The sequence below is a fragment of the Cavia porcellus genome, unplaced genomic scaffold, assembly GCF_034190915.1.
Source record: "Cavia porcellus strain 051 isolate PalLab524CR breed Dunkin Hartley unplaced genomic scaffold, mCavPor4.1 scaffold_11, whole genome shotgun sequence".
Lineage (NCBI taxonomy): Eukaryota > Metazoa > Chordata > Mammalia > Rodentia > Caviidae > Cavia > Cavia porcellus.
The window spans coordinates 71,995,106-72,002,427 of NW_026947494.1; positions in this window are offsets into that span (position 1 = coordinate 71,995,106).

Genomic DNA, 7,322 nt, shown 5'->3' on the forward strand with positions numbered 1-7,322 from the left:
CATGGCTTTACAGTGAAAACATCAGGACAAGACATTGGCAGAAGAGCCATCAATGGTAAACAGAGCCGAAACTAAAGATGGCAAAGATAAGTATTTTTCGGTAGCTACTACAGTACAGAAAAGAGCTGAAATTAATTCAGACTTGTAAAAGGAAGTGAAGAAGCAAGAATGGGGAGTGATCTGAGCTGGAGCAGTGTGAGAACTGAAAAATTAAGCAAAATGTTGTAGAGCAGATGGTCAGTGCCAGTGTGTCGAGCCCCCAGCCCCTTACCTGCTAACTAGCATGCATCCATGGAAAGTCCAGGAGAAAGAGGCCACCCTGTCCTTCCTGCTAATTACATGCAAAGGAATGGTTCTCAGTTCTTAAAGAAGGCAATCTGGAATTGTAGAAGATACAAACACATACACTTCAGAGGGGCAGGGGAAGAATTCACAGTTCTACAGTCTTTTAAATAAATAAATAAATAAATGCTTCAAAGGATGTATCAAGAGCCGATTTGACTGGAAAAAATGATAAATTTCTTTGGCAGTCCTGAGCCTGGTCCATCATGGGGACATGGCTAAGGGCTACTTGAAGCATGGCCAGAAATTGGCCTAGACTTTCAGGGCAGAGGTTTGACTGAAGGCATTTGTGCTAATATACAAGATCAAAAAGTAGGGATAGAGCCGGGACGACTGAGTGGGTTGTCTTTCTGCACGATTATATGAAGTCCCTGTGCTGTAATCCTGTAGTGCCCAGTAAGGTCCACTTGTGGGAGATCTTGGTGCATGCCTTACTTTCCTTGTACTGTGGCTTCTCCACCCAGTAGTCCCTTGCACAAGGTCACACACATGCAAAAGTCTGCAATCTCTTAGGGGCACATATCTGTAATCCTAGTGCCAGGGTATGGCAAGAGGATTGCAAGTTCAAGGCCAACTGGATTATGCAGCAAGTTTTTAAAATTTTGTTTTATTTATTTTATTTTGTTTGTTTTGTTTTGTTTTTGTCATTTTGAGACAGGATCTCACTATGTAGTTCAGGTAGGTCTTGAACTCACTTTTCCCCAAGCTGGCCTTGAACTCGCAGTGATCCTCCTGCCTCAGCCTGCCAAATGCTGGGATTACAGGTATGTGCCACCACACCAGAGTTACACAGCAAGTTTGAAGCCAATTTGAACTACATAGCAGGCTGCTTTGTAAAAGAAAAAGATTTAAAAATGGGTGAAGGGAAGGAAAGAAGAAAGAAAGGAAGGGAAGGAACAAAGAAAAAAAGACACAGTCTTACCCAGGCTCAGGTACCAAGCCAACTGCCCAAAATGTAAATTTCATCAGACAGAGGGAGGTGCATATTTCTACCTAAGCAAACAGGTTTTTCTAATAAGCACACACACACACATACACACACATACACACATACACGTACACACAAAGTATCTTTCTGTATTAAAGTGACCAGAATTGTATTAGGTCAAAAATTTTTGACACTGAAAAACAGACCCAACATAATTTGAGAACACCTTTGTAGTCCTATGACAAGACCACTCAATATTAATTTCAACATATTATTTTGGGTTTTGGTGGCATATTCCACACTCTGAGGACAATGCTTTGCACCACTCTATTAGTGAACACAAGGGGAGTACTTTGTTTTGTATTGGTCAACTTTCTATGGCTAGGACCAATAACTGGGGTATACAACTTACAAGAAGAAAGATTTATTTAGGCTCACGGTTTCAGAGGATTAAGTATATGGCTACGGGGTGCCATTGATTTTAGGCCTGAGGTATGGCAGAAACATCAGAGCTGACGAGCTTGGGGGAAGAAACCTGCTCATCTCATTGCAGCCAAAATGGAGAGAGAGAGGGAGGGGAAAAGGGAGGAAGACAGAGACAGAGAGAGACATAGAGACAGAAATACAGAGACAGAGAAAACAAAGAAGGCTCTGTGGACAACATATAACCTTCAAATTCATGATTTCTGGGACTGGCCTCATCCAGTTAGGTGCCACCTCCTACTAAATCCATTCAGTCATAAACACATGAATGGATTAATTGATTGATGAGGTCAGTAGCCTCATGATCCAGTCATATCTCTATCACCCTTCTGACAATGCTGCACCGGGAAGTTCCCAAAGCCAAAAATACATGAGTCTTTACATATTTAAGCCATAGCACACTTACCCCCGTATTTACTAACTTTAGAAAGACACTATAATCTAGCCACACACACCAATCATCCTTCTACTCAACTCTTCAATCACTCCATTAGCTTCTTGTATACATTTAGAAAGATCTTCTAACACAGGAGGAAACAATATTAGTGCTTGGTTTTCTGCATCCTGATTAGTTATCCAAACAAGGGATATGATAAACTAAATTCCCTCCTATAGATAAGGATAGAACTTAATATGCTTTCAGAGTAAAAATCTGCATATGTAGGCAATAGGTGTAAGCAAGAAAAACATAAAGCAATGAATTCTTCATTCCAGGTTAAAAGTAAAATCAAACAGACAAACAAATGCCTGTGTAACTCTAAATACTCCACCTCAGCTTGGACAATTAGGGGAGAAAGGATCTAGTGGATGTTTGAATTGTTTCTTATTGAAAAGATGCAAAAGGAGAGACAGGAACAGAGATGAACTTTCAGTGAACACGAAGTATTTCCTTCGGGGAAAACATGCCTTGCCAAGCTGAGGGAAGGACAGTTTTGCTTCCCCCACATCAAGGCTGAAACAATGCATAATGCGTCTCAGTTTTGTAGCCTGGCCTTGGTCTGAAAATGCCGCAGTGAGACCCATTAGCACTGGGCTGGGGGATGCGCAGAATCAGGCCTTCATTGTAGACTGTGTGGACTGGTTTCTGGGGCCTTCCACACATTTAGCACTGGTTCTTGAATTTCTGTATTGAAGCGAAAGGTCCTGGGTCTCCTCACTCTAATAATTCCAAATCCAAGAGATCAAGAATACAGCCAAAGACTGCATTTTAAAAAAAGATATACATTCTTTTTAACTGACACATAATAAGTGTTTTTGTGGGGTATAATATGATACTCTGATACAAGTATACATTGTAATAATCAAATCAAGGTAATTAGCATATCAAGGACCTCAAACACCGTTTTTTTTTTTTTTTTTTTTTTTTGTGGTGAGGATGTACACAACCTTCTTTGAGCTAATTTAAAACACACAGTACATTATCATTATCTATAGTGACCCTAAGCACATCAGAACTTATTCTTTCTAACTGTAACTAACCTCTCCTTTCCCTTCCTTTCCTCTTCTGCATTTGATAGGGAGCATATTCTACTTTCTCTACTGTGAGATCCACTGTTTTGGATTTAGATATTGTCTTGGTGACTTTCTAGTCACTGAAACACAGTACTTCACACCTGCAATTTAAAGGGAAAAAGGTTTATTTTACTTCACAATTTGTAGAAGTTTCAGTTCTTAGCTAGCTGTCTCCAAGGCAGGATGGCATGGCAGAAGGGTGGTGTAGCAGAGGAGACCTGGCTTACAGAATGGTAGGCAGGAAGCACCAAGAGACAGATGGAGCAGGAGGAAGGGAGACAGACCTTTCTAGGCCGCATCCCCAGGGACCGGCCTCCTCCGACTAGGTGTCACCTCCCAACATGCATTTAGCTATAAGCTCTTCAGTGCACTAATCCACCACCTTGATCCACTCACCTCCCCAGAGCCCTACCTGAGAACTCATGAGCCTTGGTGGGGTGCATTTTAAGTCATATCAAGTGTGAGCCAGATCATAACATATTTGTCATTCTGCATTTGCCCATTTTACTTGAATCTGTATTTCAAAAAACTACCTTAGGTGCTATCTTTATCAAAACTCATAGCTGATAAGAAACTGGAAAAAGAAGTCATATTTATGGCAAAATAAAGAAATTTCAACTTATAACTTTTCCTTGGGTATTAGTCAAGTTCCTGTTGCTGAAGACAATACCAACATGCACAACTTATAGGAAGAGAGGTTGGATTTTATTCACATTTTAAGGAAACTCAGTCACTATAATGGTCAATGGTCAGATGGCTCCAACAAGAAACACTGGTGCAGAGAAGTCACTTGGCTCAGAGTGACTGGGAAGCAGACTAGGGGAACCAGAGAGGAAGGGGCAAAGGACCAGACATAGACCCTGAGAAATGTGCTATACTTCTCCAGCTGGACCCCAAAGCCAATCAAGTGGGGAGTACACACTGTCACCTCCCAGTCCTTGTCACTTTCACACCTGAGCACATCTAGTTAAACTGTACTCAGTCTCCAGATACAGACAATGCAAGCTCCTAACTCTGCCTGAATAATATAATGATTTTTCACACAATCAAAGCAACAATGATCCCTTCCCCAAAGTCTCGACGGTTCCTGCACTTTTTAGAAGCCCAAGTCAGTCTTTTCTGAGATTTAAGGCAAAATCTTAGCAGTGATAAAAAAACAAAACAAAACAAACAAACAAACAAACAAACAAACAAAAAACAAGTTACAAAATCTCACGTTACAATGGCAGCATAAACATTCTCATTCCAAAAGGGAGGAGGAAGGAAGGGAGAAATATAGAACCAACGCAGGACTGAAATGCAGCAAACACTGCATCCTATAGCTCCACATCCAGCACCAGGGGCATATAGTTATAGGATGCGAGTTTCAGAGAAGTTGGGTGGCCTCACCCCTCTGGCCTTGCTGGTCACAGATGACCTGGCCTCTCTCTTTGGTTGAGTCCATCCATAGTCTTCAGCCTTCCTCGGTAGATGTGTTATACTCCTGGCACCTTCAATTTCCTGGGGTCTCCACCGCACCTTTTGCTTTATTCCCACAGATTCATTCACACACTGTCCTCTCAGGGGCTTCTTTCCTGTCCTGCTAGGGCTTCCTTTAAAATCTAGGTAGAAGCCTTCCTGACCCCACAACTAACTAACATTCTTTATGCTGGTAATATCAGTATCATGAGGACAATGCCAGTCTGTTTGATCAGAACAGACTGAGATCATGGTTGCATTGGATCATGATTATAGTTGCCTCTGAGTTTTAGATAGCTGAGCAGAGTGACATTAATTCCTGGGAATCTATTCCCAAGGCTGCACTTCTCAAGCAGGGTTCCCAGGAGATCTTTCCTCCAATGAAAGATTTAACTTTATACCATTGAACCTGTCATGGATGGGGTCTTGCTGTTCTCTAAGATCCCCTCAATGCATCTTTCTTCCTAGTTTTATTTAATAGCACTAATCTCTTTCTCAGCCACACCTCTTTTGGCCCCAGTTTTGCACATGATTCCATGTGGGGACAAATATGAGTTTTTCAAAAATTTCTGCTCTGCTTTTAATACTATATTCACTATAAATCTGGCTAAAGAAGGCAGCAGTGTCCATGCCATAGGCTGACTGTTGGGCTGCCTTGAAATTTCATCCTCTAGGTCAATAGATTCACCACCCTTAATCTAATTTTCCCAAATGTCTCAGGACATTGGCAAAATGTAGATGAATTTTCTGTAAAAGTGTAGTGCCTGTGGCTGTTAGTCTAACTGCTAATGGATTACTTGTTTCCAGCTGAAACCTCCTGTACGTGGCCTTTACTACCTGCATTCCTATCAGCATTCTGGTCTTCTGGGATCTGACTATCTATCAGATTCTGCTCATGACACTGTAATACTTCTCTAGTTCACATTTTCAAAACTTTCCAAGCCAGTTCTCAAAGCTCATAAACCACATGGTCAGGCACTGTCACAGCAATGACCCCACTCTTCATACCAATTTTCTGTGTTTGCTTATCAATGCTAGGCATAATAACCAACGTCTACAAGTTAGAAGAAGAGAGATTTGATTTGGCTCACATTTCAAGGGGATTCAGTCAATGATAACATGACTTCAAAGCAGAAACATCATGGCAAAATGGTGTAGTCAGGAAAAACTATTCGGTTCGTAGTGGCTGGGAGGTATAGCAGAACAGTGCCAGAGACAAAGAGTGGGGACCAAACCCATGACTACATGACCCACACAAACACCCAGAAGCATGCTCCACCAATCTCCCAGAAAAATTTTAAAGCCTATCAGGTTGATACTTCTCTAACTGCCACAGTCTGTGTTCAAATTTAACAGTAACAGGAAATACATAAATTACATATTATTAAGTGCACTGTTTAGTGAAGATTTACTTGGTAGACACCTAGATAACTACTATGGCTATGAATTTATATTTACGTGCCCCCAAACTTCTACATTGAAACATACTTTATGCAATGCCCTCTTATGACAATATTAGGAGGGGAAGCCTTTGGAAGGTAAAAAGGATTAGATGAGGTCCTGAGGGTGGAGCCTTCAGGAATGGAATTAGTATCTTTATGAACCATGAGAGATCTTGCTTTCTGTCATGTGAGGCTTTGAGAAGTGGACCATCTGTAACTTGAAGAAAACACCATCTAGAACCTCCACTGGCACCCTGATTTTGGACTTCCAATCGCTAGAAGTGTGAAAAATATATTTCTGATGTTTGTAATCCACCTGCTGTTTGGTATATTTGTTATAGAAGCCTGACTAGGCTAAGACAAGTCTTCAAATCCAGATAGACAGCAATTGTGAACACTCCAGTAGGTTCGAACCCACAATATCCCTCCCAAGAGGTAACCATTATTCTGATGCCTGATATCGTAGATTTGACTATTTTTGAACATCATGTAAATCTATGTTCTTTAATAAAAATTATGTATGAGACTCTTTCATGTTGTTGAATGTAGAGTATCTTCTTCCATCATCCATTTATAGCTTTCATTGGTGAGCATCAGTCACTTCGAGATTCTCTGGTATTTCTATATGAAACTTTGGATCACCTTGTCTTTAATAGAAACAATACGAGCAAACAACTTTGTTTTTGTTCCTTGTCTTATGGGAAAATCTCTGTCCTTCACCAAGAAGTATAATGTTAGCTGTAAATGTTACATAAATGCCCTTTATTAATTTGAAGAAATTGCTACCATATTTTGTTGAGTGTTCTTATCATAAAATAGTTGGATATTGTTGAATTTTTTTCTATTAAGATTATCCTGGATTTCTTTTATTCTAACACACAATGTACTACACTGATTAAATTTCAAATGTAAACAATTTTGTAGTTGTGGAATAAATCCCACTTGCTTATGGTACATAGTCCTTTTTGTATTACACTGTGATTTACTTTCCTAGTAATTGTTGAGCATTTTTGCATCTGTGTTCATAGTTTTCTTTCCTTGTGATATCTTTTTTTTATCAGAGTAAAACTGGCTTCATAAAATGATTTAGGAAGTATTTCCTGTTCTATTTTTTGACAGTATTTGAGAAGGATTAGTGTTAATTTTTCTTTAAAAGT